The sequence below is a fragment of the Lepidochelys kempii genome, chromosome 7 (genome assembly GCF_965140265.1).
Source record: "Lepidochelys kempii isolate rLepKem1 chromosome 7, rLepKem1.hap2, whole genome shotgun sequence".
NCBI lineage: Eukaryota > Metazoa > Chordata > Testudines > Cheloniidae > Lepidochelys > Lepidochelys kempii.
In genome coordinates, this window is record NC_133262.1 from 92619584 (window position 1) to 92647479 (window position 27896).

Below are 27896 nucleotides of genomic sequence, written 5' to 3' on the forward strand. Positions count from 1 at the left end.
TGACTCTGTCCCGCTAGATGTTTCTCTCTCAGTGTCCAGCCCAGAATGCAAAATCCGGCGGGTTATTCGTGTGTCCCTCGGCATCTGCTCTCAGCACCCCCCCCGCCGCCAGCACGCGCAGCCTTCTCCCCATTCCCCGCCCTGCTCCGGGCCCGGGGCGCCTCAGCCAGGCAGCTGGCCGGGTAAGGGCGGCAGCAGCCCTGCTGGGGCTTCCCTGCGCTACTGGGCCTGTGCAGCCGCGGTGCACACGCTCATCGGGGCCCCAGCGGCCGGGCGCCTGGGCATCTGCGGCGCCGGGGCGGGCAGCTCCTGGGGCGGGGCGGGGCGGTTAGAGCGGTCCCCGGCCCCGCTCCGCAGCCCCGACCGGCCGGGGCCAGCGCCAGGGAGCGGCGGCGTGGCTCGGAGGGCAGGCGGGCGGCGACAGGCTGTGCCCCACTTTGTGTCCAATCAGAGCGTGCGGGGTGCGCGCGGAACAGGGCAGCAATGCGTAAACAAGCCCGGGAAACTCCTCCGCCCCCCGCGCCGCTCCCTCGCACTCCGCTCCGCCGTGCTCTCCCCCGGCTGGCTCCCGCAGCCGCCTCCTCCGCCCCCGCCCGCCCGCTCCGGAGCGCCCTACCGTTACCTGCCGCCCGCCCGCGCTCCCCCCCAAGCTCAGGGCCTCTTGAGGGAAGGTAAGGGACCCGTCTGCCCGCACGCCCGAGCAGGGGGCTGGGGAGCCCGGTTCTGGGGCGCAGGGGGGCGAGCAGGTGTCGTAACAAGTTGCTTAACGTGACATTGCTGTTGAATCATGTTGCAGGGAAGAGCAGCAGCGAGGCAGGAGGGAGGTGACGGGCTCCAAGGGACTGGAGCAGAGAGCCACAGAGTAACTTTCTCCCTCATTTCCCTTTAATTAGAGAGCCTGTTTCAGGGCGGGCAGAGGCTGAGCGAGCTGAGATGTCTGGCTGGAGAGAGGGGGAGAGAGAGAGAGAGACCCTGAAATGCGTTTGGAAGAAGCTGCTGCAGTTTGTGATGCTTGTAGCTGGGGACTGAGAGCAGCAGCAGCACATTCGCTGTTTGGTAACAAGCAGGTTTGCATTTGATTGCTGCGTGTGCTTCCACCAAGGATTTTCCTAGCAAAAGAGCCTGGGTGGCTAGTTAGTGAGCAATAGGTTCTGGTTCAGACCATCTGTTTCTAGGGTAATTATCTCTAGTTAATGCTCCATGGCAGCGTCGTTGGCTTCCGTTTTGATTAGGTTGGATTATTATATAAGGAGGAGAGACAGAAGTCCTCTGTTGCACAGAGAGCTACTCCTGTGCATTTCTCTCTCCAAGTAGTTGGGGATAGGGGGACTAGTCATGGCCCAAAGGATGTAGCCAGTGCAGAACTGGGAGACACACCTGTCTGAGCCCCCAGGCAAAACTGATGAGCTCTTTTTATGCATACTGTTGGGTGTGTTTTCCAGTGGTTGTGGTGGAAGTGAAATACAACCCTTTGTATTTCCTCATTGCACATTTTTTCCTCTTACTCTGCATATTTCTCACTTTAAAAAATAAATGTTTGAGCACAAAAGTTTAAGAACTTGTTTTTTGCTTTATTATTGAGCATGTTTAGTATGTTAGTATGATCTGGAGATGACTGAATGAATCATCATCTATATGGAATAAAGGCTGGTGAATCATCTTTCTCACACACATGTGTGCATGCATACACACACACAAAATACATTGTTGTTGACAGTGAAGGATCAGTGTCTGAAACAGTGGGAGGGGGATAGGATGTACTTTGCACTCAAAAACCCACCCCAGTTTCCTGAGGCTAGGTCATGAGCTGAGAAAGTCTTGCGACACTAAACTGTTATTTTCTTGGCACAGTCAGAAAAGAGTGGTAACCTGTGCCTTTATGAACTAACCAACCCTTTGATTTCCTTACTATCTTAAATGATATTAAGGTTGCCAATATCTCATCATTGATATTTGGGGTGCAGGACAGGAAGCAGTATATTTTAAATCAGATTTGAACAGGGAAAAATATGAAATTGTATAGTTATATATCTGTAAAACATAGGCCAAGGACATTCTTTGTTAAATACAAAGATTTTTTAAAAGGGTTTTGGTTGTAGGCCAAAATAATTGACCTATTTCAAAATAAAAGTTTGTTCCAAGCATTCTATATTTTGGGGGAAAGCTGAGCCAATTTACTCAATAAATGTGCTACAGTTGCACTCTTACATAAACTACAGTCTGATACTGCTCCCTTTAAAGTTGATGGCCACTGGCTCCACTGAGACTATTACTGGGTCCTTAGTATACAGCTTCTCTCTGGAATGCAATTTGCATACCTTCCCCTTTTCCTGGACTTCTGTCTCCTGTCTTCTTGTATGGAGGCGGTAACATGAAATTTACAATTCCTCTCCTTCCCTGTGATGCCAACTTGCATTCAAGAATGAAGCAGCCAAGTATAGCAGGGGAAAATGCTGTACAGGTGAGTCGCATCATACACGCATTTAACTTGTGCGAATTCAACTATCCGCACTCGGCAAACAAAAAAGAAAAATAACAAGATACCTATAAATAGTGCAGGTGATTCCGCCCACCATTCCACTCAATGACCGTATGCCCCGGAGTGAGCGTGAGATGGGAGACGTGAATCTGTTGTTCCCTCAGTTGGTCTCAGTTCCTGCATGCCTCTCATAGTGTGAGCATCTCGCCATGCTGAGTGTGATTCTAGACTTTAAAGATACTGTACGTATTTTTCATACAACATGGCCGCTAAACAAGAGCCAACTAGTTCATCTGGTGCCCAGCCGAAGAAACAGCAATCTGTTCCAACACTGGAGGAAAAACTGGCTGTGTTGAACTTATTGAGAGTAGATATGTCGGTCTCCAACGTGGCGCGTAAATATGGCCACAATGAATCTAGCATCCGTGCCATCAAGATTTGAGAGAGAGAAATTCGTCAAGCCGTGGCATCAAGTGCTCCAATAACTGCTAAGATGATGAGCCAGGTGCGTGATAAGACTTTAGTGAAGACTGAAAAGGCATTAAACTTATGGCTGGAAGATGTGAACCGTAATGCGTGCCTATCAATGGCAACACGTTGTGAGAAAAGGCTCTTAGCCTCTATGCGCTGTTCAAACCTCCTGCCGAAGAGGGACAGCCTTCTGATGAGAAGGAATTCAAAGCCAGCCAAGATTGGCTTAACAGTTTTAGGAACCGCTTCAACCTCAAAAATGTGCAGACTACTGGTGAAGCTGCATCTGCCAATGAAGAGGCAGCAAAAGCCTACCCCAAACAATTAAAGAAAATCATAGAAGAAAAGGGCTATCTTCTGGAACAAGTTTTTAATGCTGATGAGACTGGGCTCTTCTGGAAAAAAAAAATGACCAACCGCACTTACACTTTGAAATCAGAAAGAGAAGCCCCTGGCTTCAGAGCAGCTGAAGATAGTGTGACCGTGTTGTTTTGTGGCAATGCGGCTGAGCATTTAATAAAACTGGGCTTGTTCTACAGGGCTGCAAATCCCTGTGCCCTAAAAGGCAAGAACAAAAATCTCCTGCCTGTGTTCTGGCAATCAAATAAAAAGGCTTGGGTAACAGCAGCATTATTTCTGAATTGGTTCCACAAGTGTTTCATTCAGGAGGTCATGCGGTACCTTGTAGAGAAAGGACTTGACTTTAAAGTGTTGCTGATCATAGACAATGCTCCTGGCCACCCTGCGGCACTCTGGTTTGCGCATAACCATGTTGAAGTCCTCTTTCTCTCTCCCCCCCCCCCAATACCACCTCAAACCTCTCAACCAAGGCGTGATTTGCTGTTTCAAGGCCACATACACGAGGCTTACATTCTCACAGATACATAGCGCTATGGATGCTGATCCCAAACTTAATGTGATGGAGTGTTGGAAGTCCTTCAACATTGCCGATTGCATCCATTGCCTGTTTAATATAAGTGATGCAATCAAGCATGAAACAGTCAATGCATGTTGGCGAAACCTATTGAAAGAACGTGTGAATGATTTTAAGGGTTTCCCAACCATTGACAAAGAAGTGAAACGCATTGTTCAGGTGGCCAGACAAGGGGGTGGTGATGGCTTCGTCGACATCCTTGAGGAAGAAATTGAAGAATTATTTGAGAGCCGTAGAGAAACCTTGACTAACGAAGAGTTATAGGAACTGATAAAATCATCTACAGAAGATGATGACTAAAAGGAAGAGCCAGCAAGTTGGAATCTTCATAAATTTGCTGAAATGTTCCAAGCAGCGAAACACTTGAATGATTTAATTTCTGAATACGATCCCTCTGTGGAACGAAGCCTCAAAATCACATGTAGTATTATGGACAATTTGAGACTGTATCAAGAAACGTTCGAGCAGCTCAAGAGACAACAGCGACAGTTGCCGATCACCATGTTTTTCAAGGAAAAACAACCAGCAGCAGATGAGCCTACGCAATCAACTTCTCGAGCTGAACCAGAGCCAACCACTTCGTCTATGACTAGCTCTCCATCACCCAAGTTCTCCGTCACCTGGATCGACATCATGCCCTGATGACCCTTGTAATTACCCCTCTGTAATTAAAAATACAGTACTGTAAAATTATATTTTGCATATGTACTCTTTATTATATACAACCCTGTACAGTAATATATATAAATGTATACACAAAACCATGTACAGTATACTGTGTTTTATGGCCGATTTAAGGGATTTTCAAGGGTAATTTGACTATACGCGATTCTCGCCTTACATGCTGACTTTAGAACCTAACCCCCGCATAAGATGCAACTCCACTGTACACATTCAGGCACCTGCAATACAAAACATAAGTACTGTGTCATAAGTACTGTGGGGTGTGTATATGTTTGTGTGTGTGTGTCCATTTAAACAGTCTCTATTTAAACCCCCACCCTCTTGTCTGGTCGTTGTACATCCTTTATTTCGATGGCCTTACCAAATTCATGGTCCATTTTGGTCAATTTCACTGTCATAGGATTTTAAAAATAATAAATTTCATGATTTCAGATATTTAAATCTCAGATTTCATGGTGTTGTAACTGTAGGGGTCCTGACTCAAAATGGGACTGGGGGGGTCGCAAAGTTATCGTAGGGAGGTTGCCATATTACCACCCTTACTTCTGTGCTGCTGCTGACAGCAGCACTGCCTTCTTCATAGCTGGGTGGTGGAGAGCGGTGGTGGGTGGCTGGAAGCCCAGCTCTGAAGGCTGCACTGCCAACAGCAGCAGTGCAGAAGTAAGGGTAGCATGGTATTGTATTGCCACCCTTACTTCTGTGCTGTTGCCTTCAGAGCTGGGCCTTCAGCCAGCAGCTTCCACTCTTTTATGCCGCACAGCTCTGAAGGCAGCATCACAGAAGTAAGGGTGGCATGGTATGGTATTGGCACTCTTACTTCTGCGCTGCTGCTGGTGGGGCGCTGCCTTCAAAGCTGGGTGCCCAGCCAGCAGCCGCCACTCTCTGGCCACGTAGCTCTGAAGGCAGCACAGGAGTAAGGGTGGCAATACCGTGACGCCCCCCCGCCCCTCGTAGCCACTTTTTGGGTTGGGAGCCCAAGTTTGAAAAATGCTGGTCTTCCCTGTGAAATATGTATTGTATAGGGTAAAAGTACACAAAAGACCAGATTTCATGGTCCTTGACACATTTTTCACGGCTATGAATTTGGAATCTTATCTCTAATGGGCTGAGCTCCATACCTGCAGCTCTTCTCCAGAAGAGGGCAGGAAAGCAAACATGTTCATGGACAGGGTTGCTGTTAGTGTCTCCTACATTACTGTTAGGAGAGAGGGGGCATGCCATCTTCTGTGTTCATACAGAGGTGAACACACTGGCACTTCATAGATAATTCTATATCAACAAATAGTGTAGTTGTTGGATGTAAAAAGACTAGATTAATTCAGCGTTCACTCTAATCATTTTAACACTCAAAACTCAGGAAGTTCAGCAGTTAACAAGGGTTAGTCTGCATAGCCGTGGTAGCTCAGCAATATTGGACACATTAAACAGGAGGTATATTTAAATGAATAAAATATTCATCAGAAATAGGTGTGCAATATGGCCAAGTTAACACAGAAGTGGAAAATTTAGTTTGATATGTTTAAATTACCAACATTAATGCTGCATCAACGTTTCTTTCATTTAATTTTCTTTAAAACATCTACAAACAGACAAAAAGAAGAAAATCCATATTTTATTTGGGTACTGTTTGGCACAAAAGTGGAACTGCGCTAAGAAAACTAGCAGTAAAGCAGTATAAAAGGACTATCTGCTCCACTTTTTTCTTCTGTTCATTGTAAAATACACAGAATAAAGTGAGATGGAATGGCAGGGTGCCAAACTCATGGGTGGGTTTAAGGAAGATAGAGCATAACACTCTTTTTCGGATTGGTAGGCAGATTGCTGTATTCTACATACCAGAACCCAAAGAACAATGGGGGTAAAGTGGTGTGAGAAAGCAGATAAAAGGGGAGTGTCAGATGAACTTTGAATCCTGTTGCTTTTATTGTCTTATATCAGGGAAGCATAGTTTTCAATAGGATACACACCGTGATATTCCAAACCTTAAACCAACCCCATCCCTCCCTATTTCTTTAAAAGAAATGTTGAGTATAAAGTCTGAAGTATTAAATCTTGCTTATGAGGTATCAAATGTTCCCACTTGCTTCACAGACTCTGTGCCATTGATGGTTCATGCCACAGCACCGTCATGTAAATCTCTTCCTGCTACCTAAAACTGGAAATGAGTAGTCAGCCTCCCCACTGGAAAAAATTAACAAGACACTTTCCTCACCCCCGTTCCTGCTTTAGAGACCCTTGCTAGATACCTGCAGTGATCCAAAGCAAAGATCAGACTACTATGATAGACAGCAACACTACCGGAGGCAAAACTGGGAAAAATACAATATTTTCTTTAACATCTATAGAAAAAATTCTCCACAGAACACACACTAGTCTGTGGATTGTTTGTCTACAAACTCCTTAAATGAAGATACTTGTTGCCAGTTCCTACATGTCGTGCAAGGTAATAATTATATCTAAAATAGGTTTAATTTCTTTTGCTAGTTACAAATATAAATCAAAATATAATGGAGAGTAGGGCCAGAAAAGACCACTGTGTAACAGAGTCTTCCACCTTCCATTCTCCATTCACTCAATCATTCCTGTTAATGCCTTATCTAACCTGTTCTTGAATCTCTGTGGTATTGGTGCCTTGACCATTTCCCTTGATAGTCCAGTTCTCTATTGTACCTTTTCTTAACTATTTTTTCAATCACTGTAGTGGTCATGAAAAGTGCTAGCTTGACAGCCTTTGAGGCTGAAGCCCTTTATCAACAGAAGAGGTATAGCACAGGCAGCAACCTCAATCATGTGGCAAGACAACCTTTAAGTGCACGTATTGGGAGGAGTGGTGTTTCAATCTCCATTCTTTGTTCTCTCTATGAAAACTGGCTGTGAAAACTTTGTGGTGGTTTTGTGATATGCAGGATACATATTCTCACTTGTCAAGGAGGGACTGAACTATTTCTGCCACCATCTCTTTTTACGTATAAAACATTGAACAGTCCTCATATGGTAACAATTTATAGTGACAACTGACCATGTTCCCATTTGATCCGGTAACCTAAAGGTGAAATGCTCATTTCCCATTACTAACTGCCAAATCCATCCAGTCCCCAAGAACTTTCCTAATAGCTACCCACACCTTTTTGTTCCTTAGGGTTAGGACATTACTGCTTGTTCTGTCATCTTCTGAGACTAAATAATTTTCTTCCTTTATGCCATTACCTTAAGTGTATGTATTTGTAAACTTGGAGTGCTTTTGCTGGGTTGATGTATGACATACAAATGGAAACAAACTGGTTATTTTAAACAAAGAAAAGAGGAAAGAGGAAAAAAGTTAACCCTTCAGCCCTTGAAGATGTTTGGATACCACAGTCCATTTGCATGAGTGTTGGAGCTCCATGTTTGCACTGTAGGCTTATTCTGCTTGGTGCCAAGTGAGAGAGAGAAGTTTTTTTTTAAATGGGTTTCCTCAGGCTTAGTGTAGAGTTGCATAAGCTATACAATTATTTTTAACTGATTGGAGCTCAGTAGCAAGTTCATATCATTTAGTTTTTAAATGTTAATTTAATTTGAACGAACCTCTTAAATTTCTTTATCTTCAGTTCCATCACTCTGGACTGGAGGCTTTCTTCTTTCCAACAAATAGATATTGGCAGTTTCCAGGCAAATTTGCACTGACTGAAACCCTATGCCTCTTTACTGATGTCAGTGGCGTTTACAGAGTATAATTTCACTGCAGAATTTTGCCCTTCAAATGTCCTTAATGTTCTGTTCTCCACTCATTCAGCCATAGTGGCCTCTCCTGTACCATGTACTGCAAGACGCACTGGAAGACCTATTGAACTGCACTTGCAAGCAGTTTTCTTAGTTCTCTGTCCAGCAATTTGTTTTTCATGAAGAACTTTTCAATGAGGAATATTAAGGACAGAAAGGGATGGAAATGTCCCTGTTTCAAACCACTATATTGTGACCTTTTTGCCTGAAGTACAATAATAATCTTATTTGCCCAAAAGGCACTACTGTGGAGACTCAAGGAGAAAAGGCCTTCCTCTCTGAGGGGCTTAAAAATTGTATATGGAAGTTGCTGGGAGTTGTTCAACTCTCAAAGAGTACTGAAGCCTCAGTATTGTTTCCTAATTCACTTATACTCTGTAGTGCACACCAACAATCTGTTCACCCTGATATATATTTTTTTAATTGTTGGCCACCCATATGGCTTTTTCTGACAACTTTTCAGTTTGTCATTTAGGTGATGCTGTAATATAAATGTTTAAAAGTGATTCTAGGTTTAGGAATTTGCCCAAGTCTTCTCAAAACAAAATAAAAAAACCCCACAACATTTTACTGCAGGGATAAGAGTGTTCTCCCCAAGCACCAGAGCATTATAAAAGACAAATAGCATTAAACAAATAGTTAATAATAAGAATGAAAACAAGTAAGCCTAAATTTTGCCCTTGGTGACTCCTGTGAAGCTCCAATAACTACAAGGGCAAGTGCACAGGAATCACTGATGACAAAATTAAACCCTAAGAAAATTAAAATTTGAACTTTGTTTAAAAACCAAAACCAAAATGAGTTTCTATGGACAAAATGTCCTGCGCTACTCTGACTGGGATTTGGGATATGTTGACTATGAAAAAAAGGCTATATAAAACCAAATACTGTGGTATGACTATATTGTAGAGAGATAATTTATCTTCATATTATACTTATAAGGGTGATTTTTTTAATTGGTACTACTCTGAAGGATAGGAAATATGTGAATTTACAATATAGTGATACATATTACATTTATATATCTTTAAATTATTGCAATTCTTGGGTCAGTTTTCAGGACTAGAAGAGTTGCCTACTAGAATGGTTTAGGCTGTAACTTGCTGTTTCCAGTCTTTCAAGAGTAATGTATTCCCTGCACATGTTGTTCTGTAACAGAAAACAAAACCTCTCTCCCACCACCAATTTACTTTGCAGTAAAAGTGAACAACTTGGTGTCTGAACATATAGATGAGTAACTCTCTCATACAAAGATATAAAGCCATTGAGGGTTTCTGGTGATATCATTAAGCAGAACATAAATGATTTCTCTTTAGAATTTTAAGATGGTGTATTCTTGTATACATTATTTTTAATATAAAAGATTACGTTTTTTTAGAAAATGTCTTTGCATTCCGTGTAGAAAAGAAGCAAGTTGGTTTCAATATACATGCAATCAGTACAGTTAATATGGGTGTGTGATGTGGTATACCCATATTAATTACATTTATATTTTGGTGACCTGTGGGAATAGCATGTTGGAGTCAATTCTGTTCTCAGTGGGACTATTCATGTGAGTAAGGGCTGTGGAACTTGGACTTATATAAGAAATGAAACTAGGATGTTACAAATATTTTTATCCCAGTCGTTTTCTAGCATTTCATCCTGTGGACCATCTTGTGAAAAAGACCCTCTTATGGAACCATCTCCCCTTTCCACCTTCCCCAGTTACCCACTTCTTGGTTCTCAAAATATTTTGTTCTGCCGACCATGAGCAAAAATTCCGTGGACAACTGGTGGTCCATAGGTCAGAGTTTGAGAACCATTGTTCTATTCACATATATAAATAATACCTGCAGTTTGAAGTCACGTGTATGTAATTAATTATATTTATTATTATTATTATTATTTGATATTGTGGTAGGGCATAGTAACCTTGGTCAGGATCAAGACTTTATTAAGATCTGGAATTTCCCAAGGAGTAGTGAGTATCTAAAATGACTGCTGCCATAAAAATAAAGTGTAATACTGTTCAGGTGGCATTTCAGTGCTAGTTAGCCAATGATCAGACAGCCAGATGAGTTGAGTTCTGTTTTTTATCCAGTGGGGATCATGTTGGTGTTAAGGATGAGTAGTTGCTTTACTGGAAATGAGACAAGAGGATAAGAGTCCCAGGAGTCCCTTACAGAAACATCACTAGTAGTTAATGCAAGTGTAACAACATTATTCACCAAAGAGGGAAAAACAGCATCAGAATAACATCCAGGCTCTGGTTTAATGCCAGAAAATCATAGCTATTCTTCACAGCTAAGGATTAACTCTTGGGTATCTAGTCACAATGAAGGAACAGTTGGATCAATTGTTCTCTATGTCCACTGAAGATAAGACAAGTTGTAATGGGCTTAATTTGCAGCCTGGGAGATGTTAGGAAAAACTTTCTCATTATATGGGTAGTTAAGATCTAGAATAGGTTTCCCAAGGAAGTTGCGGAATCCCCATCACTGGAGGTTTCTAAGGTTAGACAAATACCTTTGAGGGATGATCTAAGTTTACTTTGTCCTGCCACATTGCAGGGGGCTGGACTCGATGAGGTCCCTTCCAGCCTACATTTCTGTGAAAGTTAGGAATATTTCTTGTTTTCATGATTTTATGGAATTTATTTCCTTTAATTATGTAAACAAGCACCTATGGTAGCTGAATGGCAATAAGCACATTATATTTTAATAAAATTAAAGAGTAACCTGACTAGATATTGCTTAATTTATAGTTTCCCTCCTTGAGAATTGATTTTGCAAGCCAGCAAAATCAGACCGATAGTTTTGATTTTTTTTTTAATCTTAACTTTTTATTTCAGTAAGATTTAGATGAGCTTTCTCCCCCCTTCCCACATGTGCCCAAATTTTCAAGTGTGTGTTTGCAATGACCAATGCACATGCATTTGAAATAACATACACATAAACAAGTGCAATGCCTGATGTCCTATGTATGTGTGCATTTGAAATCCCTTACTGATGTGTGCACTTTTCTGAGTATGATCTTTTGAAAATTTGGATCTTAATTTGTATTTGTTACAACACTGAATAAGATGCAAAATTTTCCATTGGTTTCACAAGAGATTTTCCATTGAATTCAGAGAGGCTGGATTTTAGCAATTTTTATTGGTTTCAATGGGGCTTTTCTATAACATCTGGCTTTGCTCAAAATTTCAAGAGTAAGTTTCCGTTCAAACTGATGGTGCCTTCCTATTGAATCTGTTCTGGTATCCCAGAAGAAAAAAAAAATCTGAGTTGGCTCTGTTCATTCAAACCAAGGTGAATTCTGCATGTTAGAACTTGTGCCAGTTTCTTTTTTACTCAGGATTGTTTATTGCTCCAACCCTACCCCCTTCAGGGAACCTGGAAGAACCAGCTTCCTTTAGCCTGGTCATATGCTCTTTAGAGCAGGGGTAGCCAATAGGCGGACCAGGGGCCAAATCTAGACCACCAGATGCCTTTGAACTGACCTCAAAATCTATTTATTTAGTTATCATTTTTTTAATTATTATTATTATTTTCTCTGGAGTCTGGACCTTGACTAGACGTTGTCCAAGAAATTTGGACCTTGACAAAAAATAATAGATTACCCCTGTTTTAGAGTAACCATTGTTCTAGCAACTTAGAGGCATTCAGCGTTAATGACTTCTTGATTGTCCTGAAGTAGCTTCCAGATAGGGTTTGTGAGAGACATGACCAGTCTTTGCTAACAAGTGGCTGATTCAGTACACACTGAGGGTCACTTTATATACATAGTGTTAATAAAATCAATCCGAATACATAAGTTTTACATAGACCGATGCCCTAAACTGTCACATATGGGATACCGCCCCTCTCTGAGGTGTGATTATTTCACTGATGATACATATTGATTCATTTTTGGTGGTGTTCTGCTGGGGTGAGTCTAATTTTTCTTGAGTTCTGGTGTGACAAGCACATTTTCCTGTAGTTGTGTATGAGGCATATGGGAAATTGATCGTGTCTTTCATTAGCTGAAGTGTTCCTCTGTAACTTGATGTTCTTCATTGACGAGATTTCCTTTGTGGCCATTCTAATCACAAATATTACAGAAGAGCAAAAGAGGGTGATCTAGAGAAACATTACACAGAACGATAGTGAAAGAAGCCAGATCCATCAACATGACACTCAGGAATCTGAAGAGACCAGGGCAAGAGCAAAATAAGTAGCAGAAATTGGTGGACATCCTCCACACCTGAAGTGGTGTGAGGATAAATTAAAAAGAAAGATGTATATGTTTGTATAGATGAACCACCAGCCTGTTAACTAGTGTTTCTATAGCCGGTCCCACACCACAGGAAAAAGAGAACTGTGTACTCAAAGTGATCCATATTCTAGGGAAATCAGAACACTATTAGACCCATTATAATATTATTAATTAAATAAGGCTACTCCCATCTTTTCATGTACTCTGTGTGTGTGTGTGTGTGTGTATATATATATATAATCTGCCTACTGTATTTTCCACTCCATGCATCTGATGAAGTGGATTTTAGCCCACGAAAGCTTATGCCCAAATACATTTGTTAGTCTCTAAGGTGCCACAAGTACTCCTTGTTGTTTCTGCAATAATACTGGTTTACTATTCGTTGCACGAAGATTCAATAGTAAATTGGTGGGGGTTTTCTATCATGTTTTAAGTGTTTGCCAAAGTCTTTTTGAGCCTCTAATATAGCTCCATAAGGGGAATCAAACTTACTTGTATAGATCCTCAATTCTCAATGTTCCCTCAAAGATGAGGTAATCTGAAGAATCAATCCTTACTATCTCCCAAAGATAGGGTTGCCAACGATCTCGGATTGGCCGGGAGTCTACCGGAATCGGCATCAATCTCCTGGTGACTATTGAAAGCAATCTGGGAGATTTTACTAGGCCACTAAAAGTCTGGTCCCTACTTGCACGCTCCTACTTGCTTACTCCGCGCTGCTCCTGGAAGCGGCCAGTCTGGCTGCTAGGTGCAAGGGCGGCCAGGGGGTCTCTGCGTGCTGCCCCTGCCCCGACTGCCATCTCCACAGCTCCCATTGGCCAGGAACCACAGCTAATGGGAGCTGCGGAGACGGTGCCTGCAAGCAGGGGCAACACATAGAGCCACCTGGCTGCTCCTGAGCCTAGGAACCAGACTGGCCACTTCCAGGAGCCGCCCAAGGTAAGCACCGCCTGGCTGGAGCCTGCACCTCAAACCAGACATGCCAAACCCATGAAAAAAACATAGAAATTGCACTTGGTTTTGGCTTAATTGGCTTGTTGGCTAGTTTTTGGCTTGTAGCTTGCTGCTGCTTTTTTTTTTTATCAGCTCCCGTGAAGCAGGGGCAAGGGGTGGAGAGAGTCAGGGATACATAGCAGGCCCACCACAGTCCCAGACTGCATGCCAGGGGGATTTAGTCATATAGAGTGTAGGGGTTCTTAGGGATTGGCTTATTTTGGCCTTATTTTGAAATAAGGATTAGCTTGATTTTTGGCTTATCGTGAAAGTTGGGGTGCTTATTTACCGCATGAAAGCTGGCAACTGTGCCCCAAACCCCCTGCCCCAGCTCTGAGTCCCTCCCGCACCTCAACCCCCTGTCCCATTCCCTATTGCACCCCAAGCTCCTGCTCCAGCCCGGAGACCCATCCTGCACCCCAAAACCCTCATCCATGGCCCCACCCCAGAGCCTACACCCCCTCCTGCACCCCAAGCCCCTGTTCCTACTCTGAGCTCTCCCACACTCTGAACCCCTTGTTCCCAGCACAGAGCCTGTTCCTGCCTCTGCCAAAGAATTACTAGGTGATGTTGGGCAAGTCCTCAAGGAATCAATTCTGAAGCACTTAGACGAGAGGAAAGTGATCAGGAATAGTCAGCGTGGATTCACCAAGGGAAAGTCATGCCTGACTAATCTAATTGCCTTTTATGGGTATGTCTACACTACGGAATAAGGTCGAACTTATAGAAGTCGGTTTTTTAGAAATCGGTTTTATATATTCAAGTGTGTGTGTCCCCACAGAAAATGCTCTAAGTGCATTAAGTGAATTAACTCGGCGGAGTGCTTCCACAGTACCGAGGCTAGAGTCGACTTCCAGAGCATTGCACTGTGGATAGCTATCCCACAGTTCCCGCAGTCTCCGCTGCCCATTGGAATTCTGGGTTGAGATCCCAATGCCTGATGGGGCTAAAACATTGTCGCGGGTGGTTCTGGGTACATATCGTCAGGCCCCCGTTCCCTCCCTCCCTCCGTGAAAGCAAGGGCAGACAATCGTTTCGCGCCTTTTTTCCTGAGTTACCTATACAGATGCCATACCACGGCAAGCATGGAGCCCGCTCAGGTAACCGTCACCCTATGTCTCCTGGGTGCTGGCAGACGCGGTATGGCATTGCTACACAGTAGCAGCAACCCCTTGCCTTGTGGCAGCAGACGGTACAGTACGACTGGTAGCTGTCATCATCATGTCCGAGGTGCTCCTGGCCACGTCGGCTGGGAGCGCCGGGACAGACATGGGCGCAGGGACTAAATTTGGAGTGACTTGACCAGGTCATTCTCTTTTTAGTCCTGCAGTCAGTCCTATTGAACCGTCTTATGGTGAGCAGGCAGGCGATACGGATTGCTAGCAGTCGTACTGTACCATCTTCTGCCGGGCAGGCAAGAGATGAGGATGGCTAGCAGTCGTACTGTACCATCTTCTGCCGAGCAGCCATGAGATGTGGATGGCATGCAGTCCTTCTGCACCGTCTGCTGCCAGCCAAAGATGTAAAAGATAGATGGAGTGGATCAAAACAAGAAATAGACCAGATTTGTTTTGTACTCATTTGCCTCCTCCCCTGTCTAGGGGACTCATTCCTCTAGGTCACACTGCAGTCACTCACAGAGAAGGTGCAGCAAGGTAAATCTAGCCATGTATCAGAGGCCAGGCTAACCTCCTTGTTCCAATAAGAACAATAACTTAGGTGCACCATTTCTTATTGGAACCCTCCGTGAAGTCCTGCCTGAAATACTCCTTGATGTAAAGACACCCCCTTTGTTGATTTTAGCTCCCTGAAGCCAACCCTGTAAGCCGTGTCATCAGTCGCCCCTCCCTCCATCAGAGCAACGGCAGACAATCATTCCGCGCCTTTTTTCTGTGCGGACGCCATACCAAGGCAAGCATGGAGGCCGCTCAGCTCACTTTGGCAATTAGGAGCACCACCACACGCATTATCCAGCAGTATATGCAGCACCAGAACCTGGCAAAGCGATACCGGGCGAGGAGGCGATGTCAGCGCGGTCATGTGAGTGATCAGGACATGGACACAGATTTCTCTGAAAGCATGGGCCCTGCCAATGCATGCATCATGGTGCTAATGGGGCAGGTTCATGCCGTGGAACGCCGATTCTGGGCTCGGGAAACAAGCACAGACTGGTGGGACCGCATAGTGTTGCAGGTCTCGGACGATTCCCAGTGGCTGCGAAACTTTCGCATGCGTAAGGGCACTTTCATGGAACTTTGTGACTTGCTTTCCCCTGCCCTGAAGCGCATGAATACCAAGATGAGAGCAGCCCTCACAGTTGAGAAGCGAGTGGCGATAGCCCTGTGGAAGCTTGCAACGCCAGACAGCTACCGGTCAGATGGGAATCAATTTGGAGTGGGCAAATCTACTGTGGGGGCTGCTGTGATGCAAGTAGCCCACGCAGTCAAAGATCTGCTGATATCCAGGGTAGTGACCCTGGGAAATGTGCAGGTCATAGTGGATGGCTTTGCTGCAATGGGATTCCCTAACTGTGGTGGGGCCATAGACGGAACCCATATCCCTATCTTGGCACCGGAGCACCAAGCCGCCGAGTACATAAACCGCAAGGGGTACTTTTCGATAGTGCTGCAAGCTCTGGTGGATCACAAGGGATGTTTCACCAACATCAACGTGGGATGGCCAGGAAAGGTGCATGACGCTCGCATCTTAAGGAACTCTGGTCTGTTTCAAAAGCTGCAGGAAGGGACTTTATTCCCAGACCAGAAAATAACTGTTGGGGATGTTGAAATGCCTATATGTATCCTTGGGGACCCAGCCTACCCCTTAATGCCATGGCTCATGAAGCCGTACACAGGCAGCCTGGACAGTAGTCAGGAGCTGTTCAACTACAGGCTGAGCAAGTGCAGAATGGTGGTAGAATGTGCATTTGGACGTTTAAAGGCGCGCTGGCGCAGTTTACTGACTCGCTTAGACCTCAGCGAAACCAATACTCCCACTGTTATTACTGCTTGCTGTGTGCTCCACAATATCTGTGAGAGTAAGGGGGAGACGTTTATGGCGGGGTGGGAGGTTGAGGCAAATCGCCTGGCTGCTGGTTACGTGCAGCCAGACACCAGGGCGGTTAGAAGAGCATAGGACGGTGCGGTACGCATCAGAGAAGCTTTGAAAACCAGTTTCATGACTGGCCAGGCTACGGTGTGAAAGTTCTATTTGTTTCTCCTTGATGAAACCCGCTGCCCCTTGGTTCACTCTACTTCCTTGTAAGCTAACCACCCGCCCCTCCTCCCTTCAATCACCGCTTGCAGAGGCAATAAAGTCATTGTTGCTTCACATTCATGCATTCTTTATTCATTCATCACACAAATAGGGGGATGACTACCAAGGTAGCCCAGGAGGGGTGGTGGAGGAGGGAAGGAAAATGCCACACAGCACTTGAAGCACAGCACTTTAAAAGTTTACAACTTTAAAATTTATTGAATGCCAGCCTTCTTTTTTTTGGGCAATCCTCTGTGGTGGAGTGGCTGGTTGGCCGGAGGCCCCCCCACCGCGTTCTTGGGCGTCTGGGTGTGGAGGCTATGGAACTTGGGGAGGAGGGCGGTTGGTTACACAGGGGCTGTAGTGGCAGTCTGTGCTCCAGCTGCCTTTGCTGCAGCTCAGCCATACGCTGGAGTATATTGGTTTGATCCTCCAGCAGCCTCAGCATTGAATCCTGCCTCCTCTCATCATGCTGCCGCCACATTTGAGCTTCAGCCCTGTCTTCAGCTCGCCACTTACTCTCTTCAGCCCGCCACCTCTCCTCTCGGTCATTTTGTGCTTTCCTGCACTCTGACATTATTTGCCTCCATGCATTCGTCTGTGCTCTGTCAGTGTGGGAGGACAGCATGAGCTTGGAGAACATGTCATCGCGAGTGCGTTTTCTTTTTCTTTCTAAGCTTCACTAGCCTCTGGGAAGGAGAAGATCCTGTGATCATTGGAACACATGCAGCTGGTGGAGGAAAAAAAAAGGGACAGCAGTATTTAAAAACACATTTTATAAAACAGTGGCTACACTCTTTCAGGGTAAACCTTGCTGTTAACATTGCATACATAGCACATGTGCTTTTGTTACAAGGTCGCATTTTGCCTCCCCCCACCGCGTGGCTATCCCCTCAACCCTCCCCCCTCCCTGTGGCTAACAGCGGGGAACATTTCTGTTTAGCCACAGGCAAACAGCCCAGCAGGAATTGGCTCCTCTGAGTGTCCCCTGAAGAAAAGCACTCTATTTCAACCAGGTGACCATGAATTATATCTCACTCTCCTGAGGATAACACAGAGAGATAAAGAACGGATGTTGTTTGAATGCCAGCAAACATACACTGCAATGCTTTGTTCTACAATGATTCCCGAGTACGTGTTACTGGCCTGGAGTGGTAAAGTGTCCTACCATGAAGGACGCAATAAGGCTGCCCTCCCCAGAAACCTTTTGCAAAGGCTTTGGGAGTACATCTAGGAGAACCGCGAATGCCAGGGCAAAGTAATCCTTTCACATGCTTGCTTTAAACCATTTATAGTATTTTAAAAGGTACACTCACCAGAGGTCCCTTCTGCGCCTGCTGGGTCCAGGAGGCAGCCTTGGGTGGGTTCGGGGGGTACTGGCTCCAGGTCCAGGGTGAGAAACAGTTCCTGGCTGTCGGGAAAACCGGTTTCTCCACTTGCTTGCTGTGAGCTATCTACAACCACCTCCTCCTCCTCCTCCTCATCTTCTTCGTCCCCAAAACCTGCTTCCATATTGCCTCCATCTCCATTGAAGGAGTCAAACAACACGGCTGGGGTAGTGGTGGCTGAACCCCCTAAAATGGCATGCAGCTCATCATAGAAGCGGCATGTTTGGGGCTCTGACACGGAGCGGCCGTTCGCTTCTCTGGTTTTCTGGTAGGCTTGCCTCAGCTCCTTAAGTTTCACGCGGCACTGCTTCGGGTCCCTGTTATGGCCTCTGTCCTTCATGCCCTGGGAGATTTTGACAAAGGTTTTGGCATTTCGAAAACTGGAACGGAGTTTGGATAGCACGGATTCCTCTCCCCAAACAGCGATCAGATCCCATACCTCCCGTTCGGTCCATGCTGGAGCTCTTTTGCGATTCTGGGACTCCATCATGGTCACCTGTGCTGATGAGCTCTGCATGGTCACCTGCAGCTTGCCACGCTGGCCAAACAGGAAATGAGATTCAAAAGTTTGCGGTTCTTTTCCTGTCTACCTGGCCAGTGCATCTGAGTTGAGAGTGCTGTCCAGAGCAGTCACAATGGAGCACTCTAGGATAGCTCCCGGAGGCCAATACCGTCGAATTCTGTCCACAGTACCCCAAATTCGAGCTGGCAAGGCCGATTTAAGCGCTAATCCACTTGTCGGGGTGGAGTAAGGAAATCAATTTTAAGAGCCCTTTAAGTCGAAATAAAGGGCTTCATTGTGTGGACGGGTGCAGGTTTACATCGATTTAATGCTGCTAAATTCGACCTAAAGTCCTAGTGTAGACCAGGGCTGGGATGAGATAACTGGTTCTGTGAATGAAGGGAAAGCAGTGGACATGTTATTCCTTGACTTTAGCAAAGCTTTTGACACGGTCTCCCACAGTATTCTTCTCAGCAAGTTAAAGAAGTATGGGCTGGATGGGTACACTACATGGTGGGTAGAAAGTTGGCTAGATTGTCGGGCTCAGCGGGTAGTGATCAATGTCTCCATGTCTAGTTGGCAGCCGGTATCTAGCGGAGTGCCCCAAGGGTCGGTCCTGGGGCCGGTTTTGTTCAATATCTTCATTAATGATCTGGAGGATGGTGTGGATTGCACCCTCAGCAAGTTTGCGGATGACACTAAACTGGAAGGAGTGGTAGATACGCTGGAGGGTAGGGATAGGATACAGAGGGACCTAGACAAATTGGAGGATTGGCCAAAAGAAATCTGATGAGGTTCAACAAGGACAAGTGCAGAGTCCTGCACTTAGGATGGAAGAATCCAGTGCACCGCTACAGACTAGGGACCGAATGGCTAGGCAGCAGTTCTGCAGAGAAGGACCTAGGGGTTACAGTGGACGAGAAGCTGGATATGAGTCAACAGTGTGCCCTTGTTGCCAAGAAGGCCAATGGCATTTTGGGATGTATAAGTAGGGGCATTGCCAGCAGATCGAGGGACGTGATCGTTCCCTTCTATTCGACACTGGTGAGGCCTCATGTGGAGTACTGTGTCCAGTTTTGGGCCCCACGCTACAAGAAGGACGTGGAGAAATTGGAGAGAGTCCAGCGAAGGGCAACAAAAATGATTAGGGGACTGGAACACATGACTTATGAGGAGAGGCTGAGGGAACTGGGATTGTTTAGTCTGCAGAAGAGAAGAATGAGGGGGGATTTGATAGCTGCTTTTAACTACCTGAAAGGTGGATCCAAAGAGGATGGATCTAGACTCTTCTCAGTGGTAGCTGATGACAGAACAAGGAGTAATGGTCTCAAGTTGCAGTGGGGGAGATTTAGGTTAGATATTAGGAAAAACTTTTTCACTGGGAGGGTGGTGAAACACTGGAATGCGTTACCTAGGGAGGTGGTGGAATCCCCTTCCTTAGAAGTTTTTAAGGTCAGGCTTGACAAAGCCCTGGCTGGGATGATTTAGTTGGGATTGGTCCTGCTCTGGGCAGGGGGTTGGACGAGATGGCCTCCAGTGGTCCCTTCCAACTCTGTTATGCTATGATTCCATAAGTCATGTTAAGGAAAACGTTGAGTTGGCTGCTAACTGTATATTCCTGTTTCCTGGGTGCCCAATATGAGACACTTATAGCCAGGTTTGTAGAAGTGATAAGCACTCACAGCTGCCACTGAAGCCAAATGGAGCTGTACTTGGAACATAAAGAGTGCTATAATGTGCCAAGTACCCAGGGTCCAATTTTTAGGGTATCTCAAGTAGGTACCCCAAATTCATAGAATCACAGAATATCAGGGTTGGAGGGGACCTCAGGAGGTCATCTAGTCCAACCCCCTGCTCAAAGCAGGACCTAATCCCCAACTAAATCATCCCAGCCAGGGCTTTGTCAAGCCTGACCTTAAAAACCTCAAAGGAAGGAGATTGCACCACCTCCCTATGTATCACATTCCAGTTCTTCACCACCCTCCTAGTGAAAAAGTTTTTCCTAATATCCAATCTAAACCTCCCCCACTGCAACTTGAGACCATTACTCCTTGTTCTGTCATCAGCTACCACTGAGAAGAGTCTAGATCCATCCTCTTTGGAACCCCTTGGAAGTAGTTGAAAGTAGCTATCAAATCCCCCCTCATTCTTCTCTTCTGCTGACTAAACAATCCTAGTTCCCTCAGCCTCTCCTCATAAGTCATGTATTCCAGTCCCCTAATAATTTTTCTTGCCCTCCGCTGGACACTTTCCAATTTTTCCATATCCTTCTTGTAGTGTGGGCCCAAAACTGGACACAGTACTCCAGATGAGGCCTCACCAATGTCGAATAGAGGGGAGCGATCACGTCCCTCGATCTGCTGGCAATGCCCCTACTTATACATCCCAAAATGCCATTGGCCTTCTTGGCAACAAGGGCACACTGTTGACTAATATCCAGCTTCTCATCCACTGTAACCCCTAGGTCCTTTTCTGCAGAGCTGCTGCCTAGCCATTCGGTCCCTAGTCTGTAGCGGTGCATTGGATTCTTCCATCCTAAGTGCAGGACTCTGCACTTGTCCTTGATGAACCTCATCAGATTTCTTTTGGCCCAATCCTCTAATTTGTCTAGGTCCCTCTGTATCCTAGCTCTACCCTCCAGCGTATCTACCACTCCTCCCAGTTTAGTGTCATCTGCAAACTTGCTGAGGGTGCAATCCACATCATCCTCCAGATCATTAATGAAGATATTGAACAAAACCAGCCCGAGGACCAACCCTTGGGGCACTCTGTTTGATACCGGCTGCCAACTAGACATGGAGCCGTTGAGCCAGACGATCTAGCCAGCTTTCTATCCACCTTATAGTTCATTCATCCAGCCCATACTTCTTTAACTTGCTGGCAAGAATACTGTGGGAGACCGTATCAAAAACTTTGCTAAAGTCAAGGAATAACCCGTCCACTGCTTTCCCTTCATCCACAGAGCCAGTTATCTTGTCATAGAAGGCAATTAGATTAGTCAGGCATGACTTGCCCTTGGTGAATCCATGCTGACTGTTCCTGATCACTTTCCTCTCCTCTAAGTGCTTCAGAATTGATTCCTTGAGGACCTGCTCCATGATTTTTCCAGGGACTGAGGTGAGGTTGACTGGCCTGTAGTTCCCCACATCCTCCTCCTTCCCTTTTTTTAAAGATGGGCACTACATTAGCCTTTTTCCAGTCGTCCGGGACCTCCCCCGATCGCCATGAGTTTTCAAAGATAATGGCCAATGGCTCTGCAATCACATCCACCAACTCCTTTAGCACACTCAGATGCAGCACATCCGGCCCCATGGTCTTGTGCTCATCCAGCTTTTCTAAATAGTCCCAAACCACTTCTTTCTTCACAGAGGGCTGGTCACCTCCTCCCCATGCTGCAGTGCCCAGTGCAGTAGTCTGGGAGCTGACCTTGTTTGTGAAGACAGAGGCAAAAAAAACATTGAGTACATTAGCTTTTTCCATATCCTCTGTCACTAGGTTGCCTCCCTCATTCAGTAAGGGGCCCACACTTTCCTTGACTTTCTTCTTGTTGCTAACATACCTGAAGAAACCCTTCTTGTTACTCTTAACATCTCTTGCTAGCTGCAACTCCAAGTGTGATTGGGCCTTCCTGAGTTCACTCCTGCATGCCCGAGCAATATTTTTATACTCTTCCCTGGTCATCTGTCCAATCTTCCACTTCTTGTAAGCATCTTTTTTGTGTTTAAGATGAGCAAGGATTTCACTGTTAAGCCAAGCTGGTTGCCTGCCATATTTACTATTCTTTCTACACATCGGGATGGTTTGTTCCTGTAACCTCAATAAAGATTCTTTAAAATACAGCCAGCTCTCCTGGACTCCTTTCCCCCTCATCTTATTCTCCCAGGGGATTCTGCCCATCAGTTTCCTGAGAGAGTCAAAGTCTGCTTTTCTGAAGTCCAGGGTCCGTATTCTGCTGCTGGAGGAACCTGTTGACAATTTGAGTTTAAATCTGTCTGTGCCTCACTTTCCCCAATCTTTAAAATGGGGATAATAATATCATCTAATTTCACAGCATGTTTTGAAGATAAATTTATTGATGTTTGTGAAGCCTTCAGATGTTATAACAATCAGCAACATAGTAAGAGAAAGTTAAATATTAGTATTCAGTGCAGGGTTTGGATTGTGTGCTGTAAATAAGGCCTGAGGCTGCACACTGTATGAGAAAACTAAAAAAAAATTTGAATAACCACCCATTAACTGAATGGATAGGTGTTGGAAAAATATTATATGGTGTTGTCAGTGAAGGCTGTATCGTACATGCACACAAAGAGGATTGAGCTCTTTTAACTTTCTTTGCTTGTAATTATTATTTATATTACAGTAGTGTCTTGAGTCCCCCAACCTGAGGTTGGTGTTTTACAAATATAGAGGAAGTCCCTGTCCCAGAGACTTTTCAGTCTAAACAAATGGGTGTGATAGACAAACTGGGATTAGGAGAGGCAACAGTAATACCACCATGTCTTTCATAGACTGGCTGGGTGTGTAATTTTTAGGTACAAAAGTGCTGTGGAGGTTGTTTTTAAAAGTTGTCCCAGCTCCCCACCTTCCTAACCATTATCAGCCATCTGTGTTCCATAGTCATCACAACAGATGCCTATGGAACTTGAGGAGGACACAGCAGTGGTGTTATGGATTAGTTTGTGGAGGGTGTTCATGCATGAGGGGTGAGAAGGCACACGTGGAAGAGTGGGATAATAGAAACAAATCCAAGATACTTCAAATTAAAGATTTTAGAAACATTTTTTTAAATATCTCAACAAACAGGATTACTCAGGCTCACTAGAGTGAGTGGGACCTACTGTATTCACCCAAACATTTCTTTAAAATATGACTTGGGCCTTAATACAGTTTCCTATGCTTTTCTACCCAAATGGAAGACATTTCTTAGGAATCACTGAGTATCATATCAACAGGAGCTGTTTCCTGAGTGTCTGGTATGGGACAGTTTTGTAATTTAGGGAAGATCACACCTCTTTTGTATGATGTCTTCTGCAACTATTGGCGCTCTCCTTAGGTGAGAAGACAAACTGTTGGAATTAATGATGGTGACAGTTTAGCCCAATAATCAGAGGTGTCACATGACCCCATTGCTGCTGTTGTACTTTTGCTTCTGCTAGACTTTTCCCTCCTACCACAGTTGTGTATGCACTGAGGCTCATGCACGTTGTGGAGTATTGGCTGGAAGCCCTGATGCTCCTGCTTCACTCACTCTGCCATTTCTGTAGGAATTCTCCCTAGGAACTCCACCAAGTATGTGCATATTGATCCCTGGGTCTGTACCAAATATGGAGGCAAACTTGTTCCAATGCCTAAACAATGCATGGGACCCTACCAACTTGCTGGATAGCCACCATTCTTGTTTAACTGAGTACTGAACTTCACTCAGTTAATTAAGAATGGCAGCAAATAGACTGTAGAGAATTATATTGTGATGAGTAAGCAGCATGTGCATCCATTAAATATTTTCAGTTTAAAAATATTTTGCTGTGTGTTCTGGTACATTCCTGTTTCAAATCTTTCATCCTTGTCCTTTCCCACTCCTGCAACTGTGGCATTTCTTTTTATTAGGATTATTTTCAAGATTTTATATTTCAAGGGTTTTATTTTTCATTAATCATTTTGTTCTTTTCCTTTGCATGTTTCTGGTTATCTTACAAGGATGAGGAGTTGGTGAAAACTCCAGGTAGAAGATAAATTAAGGAATCAGAAGAAACTGGAATATACCACAAAGAAAACAAGCAAGTGTCCCGGAGCAGAATCTAGAGTACAAGTGCTGGTATGAAACTACAAATATTTTTGTTGGACTTAGGACAGTGTCTACCCTGGAAGAGAAACCTGACCTAATATAGAGCACAGTTTGTAAAACAGTTCTCCTTGGTCAACACTGGCCAGGCAGAGTGTTGAAACCATCCTTACTAGAAGGACAATATTTAAATATGATTTTGGCTAACACAGTATTGCTTCTACTGCACATGGGGCCTGTTTCTCTTCAAGCTTGAAGTAATAGGTTGTATAGTGTCTTGATTCCTTATATGTAGCAATACCAGGCTATTACCTTCTAGCACTAGGTTTTGAAATGACGTTGTTAGAAATATTGACTCTGATTATTTTTTCAATAGTTGCATAACTTTTTTGGAAACTATTATCAGGCACATTGCCTTTAAAAAATCAGAACATATTGCAATAAGTACTCTGCACAAAATTGATCAGTTAAAATCAGTTAAAATTTGCTATAATTATGTATTAAATGATAATAAACAGAGGGCATTTTAAAATCATTGCATCTGTTCTTAAGTGAAGATTTAAGCAACTAAGCAGAGAGTTAAACAGCAATATTTATAATCAAATAGGATTAGTTAGGACTTGTTGAATTTTGAGTGTTTAATATTATACAAGGGAATAGGGAGGGGGACGTATAATATCTCTTACCCTGTCTCCCCTCAATGTAAAGCCAAAAGGTAGTTGAATGATTCATTTATGACTGAAGAAGATATTGGCATACTGTGTTAATCTAGATAATCCAACCTCAATTTCACATGTCAGAGTCCCTGGTCCTATGATCCCACTGAAATCACTGACAAAATTCCCACTGAATTAAGGGACCAAAGTTTGCCTTGTTATAGCAAGGTTGTGAAAAGAAAATATGTGGATTTACATGCTCTACATCTGTGAGCCCAAAATCAGCGTGAAAGGGGGGCTTTACCAATTAAATCAGATTTTGTCATAAGTATGTAAGACAACATAACAAGGAAAATATAGACAGACTCACTCACAAGGGATTTAGTAATGCTACAATTAGAAAAAGAACATTTTCATTTTTGTGACTAATTGTTGTTGTTTCCATAACTTGGCCATTTAAAGTCTCAGACTAAATCTTCGTATACTTTTACATTTCATGTTGTCTGCGTGGAGTCAATCACCCCTCCTTTGGAAACTGCTTATTTTTCAGCACTGTTTGGGGGCTGAGGAGGTTAGATCTAGATTGGAGATAAAGCTTCCTTTGGTGGTTTCAGATATTTGCTTTCTTTTTGTAATCTTTTTAATCAAAAATCTTCATAGTGTAACATTGCATGGCCTCTTGACATACTGCAGATTGTCTAGTTCCATACACCTATGGCCTTAAATAAGAACACTTACGTAGTGTCGACTGATCAAAACTGGAGTTATGCTCTTACTATCAGATTCCAAGCAGAATTCTAGCTGTGGCATTTTGTACCAGCTGAAGTCTATTAATGGCATGCAGGGCAAAACAGCATAAAAGGGCTCTACAACAATAGTCTAAACAAGATGACACAAAGGTTTGAATAAAGACCTATGCGTCAGCAGAAATGAGGTGGAGATGTAATCTGGCAATATTCCTAAGGCAATATAATGGAGATTTCCATAAAACAAACATTTCATTCAAATGTTAGACGAGACTCCAGCTGAACTGCTAAATTGCAAATCCTGGGGAAAAAAAGCATTCTAAAAGAGATGGAGAGAAAAGACAGAATTAAGAGATGAGTGATTTTTAGCTCGTGTTTATATCCCACAAACCCTTGCATTAAGTTGTAAGAAATATCTAAATATGCCTTGACACTATTTAGGCATTCACAACAGAGATAGCAAGTAGAGTATGGGGACAAATTAAATTTAATTGTGTTCCCAGTATATAAATTAAATTAAACACCATGGTGATAGATCAGTTCACCTAATAGTAGTATGTAAATCAAGGCACCTGGAATGGTATAGTGGAACTCTTGTGATAATATATGTAATAGAAGAGCAGACATCATTATGAGATACAAACTGATTGTTAAGAGGAAATAGGAGCCTAATTTAGTACAGCACCATGATCCAAAGAGAGTTAGATATGATAGATGCACTAATCATTATAGTCAGAGCCTCAAAAAATGTCCCTCTTATTTCGGGAGGTGCTGAAAATATTGAAAAGGCAATATGCTTAGCCTCTGATTGTGGGGACAGGAACTTAAATTGCTCAGCAATAATCCCTCTGACCATTTTGGGAGTAGCAAGGAAAGGCCCAGAAACTGTATGGCACTGCATGCATATATGCAAAGGGACAAAATAAAGGCTGCACATTCAGCCTTGACTGTCTGCTTATTTAAACAAATCAAAGTTACCTTAAATGTGTGTGTTTAGCTTTAAATTATCTTTCCTCTCATTTCATGAGTTGAACAAATAATACCCAATGAGTTAGAAGCAAAAGATTGTCCATATCTAAATCAGCACCACGTATTGTCTTCGTATAATCTATTAGTCTCAATGTGATTTTAAGATTACAAAACAGGTATTTTTTGTTGTATATGAAACTTATCTGACACTTTGGCTGGGTGTAAAATTGTTGCCTCCAATTTAAACTGTATATTGTGATTAGTAGATTAAATCTATCCCAACTAATTTTTTCATTCTAAAAAAAAAAAGCATGTAAAATAAGAATAGTGTGTTACAGTATCTGTTGTACCAATTGATAATATTTGATAAAAAGGAGGCAAGTAAATTACAAAAAAATTTTAAAAGGAAAACCCCAAGAGTTCTTCTGGAAAGATAGTTTTAATTTTTTTTTTTTTTTTTTTTAAAGAAAGTCATGCTTCAGTGGACTCAGAGCATATATTTGAGCCTAAAGTGCCAGATCCAAGATCTAGGAAAAATAAATATCTTGTGGCTGTATATGACAGTTGTCTAAAGGCAGTGCAATTTGTACTCTTAGTAGAAGTAGAATTATCAGGTGTGTTTGAGTTCTTGGAAGACAGTTTTCAGAAAGGATATAAAGTCCCCTCCCTTTTCTTTTTTTATCAGCCTCAGAATTTTAATGTTTCAGTACCTGATCAAGTTTTATTCTCCAGTAAATCAATGGACCTGATTCTCAGTAGCCAAATTATGTCACCTTTGTGCTCCCTTCATTCTAGGGCTGTGCAAGAAACTGCCTGGCCCCTAATATAGAGCAGCCTCAGGAGTTCTATAAATGATGCTCTGCTTTCCATAACCATCAATGGCTATCAGACAAAGAACAGCTATCCTACAGTGCACTCCAGCCACATCTTCAACACACCCATGATCCACCCATACATCAGGGGGCTGATGTAGAGCCCTTATGCTAGCTTTATATCAGCTAAGAAGGCACCCTGCATAGAGGATATTGTCGGGGAGGATTGA

General features: G+C 43.8%; 1 long non-coding RNA gene across 1 annotated transcript; it reads left to right on the plus strand.

The window, feature by feature from the left end:
• Positions 1-437: 437 nt before the first annotated feature.
• LOC140914889 (uncharacterized) lies at positions 438-27896 on the plus strand. Its single transcript, XR_012160029.1, has 3 exons — positions 438-671; positions 24399-24516; positions 27650-27896. It is a non-coding gene; the product is annotated as an uncharacterized lncRNA (long non-coding RNA).